This window comes from Penaeus japonicus, unplaced genomic scaffold (genome assembly GCF_977035675.1).
Source record: "Penaeus japonicus unplaced genomic scaffold, GWHDUDI00000001_assembly GWHDUDI00000042, whole genome shotgun sequence".
Lineage (NCBI taxonomy): Eukaryota > Metazoa > Arthropoda > Malacostraca > Decapoda > Penaeidae > Penaeus > Penaeus japonicus.
The window spans coordinates 5,376,128-5,378,627 of record NW_028234444.1 but is presented as its reverse complement, the minus strand read 5'-3'; the positions used below and the strand labels follow the sequence as shown (position 1 = coordinate 5,378,627).

Here is a 2,500-nt window from a genome sequence, read left to right as displayed (position 1 = left end):
TCATTCTTCTTTATGTTTTAAGAGGTGCTTGCTTTCCAGTCTGCAGTTAAGGCCGGACCTAACAACGGTATAGTTGTACCATTCCTTTAAGTATAACTGAGGCACACTTATTTATCGCACATGAACCCCTGACACCATCCACCAGTTTTTCCATCCACACTAAATCTATGAGTAACTTCCCATTCCATCCCAGAACATCAACACCCATAGACCCAAGTATAAATAATATATATAACTATATATCTATAGAGGATATAGAGGAGAGAGAGCGAGAGAGAGAGAGAGAGAGGAGTAGCGAGAGATGAGAGAGAGAAGAGAGAGACACACACACACAGACCCACCAGAATAATATATAAAAAAATATAAATCTATCCCAATATCTATCTACATATATATATATCTAAATATAATTAAAAATATATATATATAAATATAACATAAAAAATATATAAATATCTATATGTTATAGACACACACCACCACACATATAATATATATATCTAGAAATAAAAATATAAATAAATATATAAAATATCAAATATATTATAACTATATATATATATTTTTTGTGTGTGTGTGTGTGTGTGAGGTCATAAACATGTTCTATATAAAAATATATATAAAATATATATATATATATATATATATATATATATAATATAAATTAAATCTAAATTTAAAATAGAACCCCCACATACACATCGGACACATAAATATATAAAAATCTATATATAATATAATATAATATATATATATATATATATATAAATAAATAATAACTTCTCTATCTTCTTCTCATCTTAACCCTATAACTTGGTCTCCGATTTTGATGAGCTTTCTCCAAGTACCCCTTTTGGTATACTATAGTTTACATCAACTAAGTTCTTTCCATCAAGTTCCCTTTTATTATAACAATCTTTCCATTTGCTATACCCTTTCTATACTATACCCATCTATTTCCATTTCCCCTAACCTCACTCCCAACATGTTATCTTCACCCTCCCTTCACCTACATGGCCATACCACCTCAGCCTTAGACTCTTGGATTTTCTTTGAGACTTCCCCTATTTGGCATGTCCCCTCTGGATATATTCTATTCTTATCCATCTTCCTGGTAACTCCTACATCCACCTAGCATATTCATCTCTGTCCACATCTAACTTTCTTCTTCTTTATGTTTAAGGGAGCCTGCATCCAGGCCTGTAGTAAGGCTGGTCCTAACTACTGTTTGAGTACCTTTCCCTTTAAGTTATAACTGGCACACCTCTTTATCGCAAATGACACCATGACACCATCCTCAGTTTAGTTCCATCCACAACTGAATTTCTTAGAAACTTCCCATTTCCATCCTTACTTTCATCTACCATAGACCCAAGGTATTTCAAAGTATTTGTTCTTTTCAACCTATTTCCAATCATTTGTATTGAGGCCAATTGGTCACCCAAATACTGTTGGCCAGTTGAGAAGTACTCTGTATTTTAGACCTGCTAATATCAAGCCTCAACTCCTCCTAATGCCATCTCCATTCTTCAAACTTGGTTTCTAATCCTCTTCAACTTTTTCTGTATATCAACATATGTCACTGCATATACAATGCACCATGTGTGGATCCACCCTAACATTGTGAGTAATAACATCGAATACAATATTAAAATAATAATGGGCTAAGTGCTGACCCCTGGTGTAGTCCAACCTTATCACATGGACGATTCCGTTGTTCCTACTGTGTGCTTCTAACTCTAGTAGTAGCATCCTTAAACAATCAATTGATAACCCATAATACTTTTCTTGCACTCCTCTTTCACGAAGCCCTCATCCAAACTCCTGTCGTGCACCCTATCAAATGCATTCCCAAATCGATGAATGCCATATGCATCACATTCCTACTATTCCTGATATTTATCATTATTTGCCTAAGGGAGAAAATACCATCAATTGTCCGAAGTCCTATCCATAAGCCCAGTTTGTTGCCTACCAATTCCACCACTTTGCCTAACCTACTGTCCAAAAATCGTTCCCAAAATCAACTTTACGGTGTGTGACATTAATTTTATCCCACGTTAATTTCCACAGCATTGGATTATCCCCTTTCCTTAAAAAATGGTATTAGGGTGCTTCCCTCCATTGTTCTGGTAAGGCTTCTTTTTTCCATAATTTGTTATTCATAAGATTGTGCAGAAAAACTACACCTCCTGCCCTAAAGTTCTTTCCACACTTCCACTGGTATGTTATCAGGTCCAGTGGCTTTTCAGTTTTCATCTTTTATACAGAGCTAATTCACCTCCTGTCTAGTTACCTCAGTGCTATTTCCTTGTATTTGGTTCCCACCTCTCTAACTAATCTCTCTTTTCCTCTTTAATAGTTTTTTTCATCGTATTCCTTCCATCTAGTTATATAAAACCCTTTCTTTCTTTATTATGTTAACCGTTATTCATCTCGGTCATTTGTCCTAATATGTGTAATATCTTTTGTACTATGTATTTCTTGATTTAACTACTTT

At 34.4% G+C, this 2,500-nt stretch overlaps 1 protein-coding gene across 1 annotated transcript in view; it reads left to right on the top strand.

Annotated features, from left to right (window-relative positions):
* The window catches only part of LOC147466659 (uncharacterized), a gene marked incomplete at both ends in the record, with an annotated part of 9,777 nt that overhangs the window by 5,222 nt on the left and 2,055 nt on the right, over window positions 1-2,500 (top strand). The window lies entirely within an intron of this gene.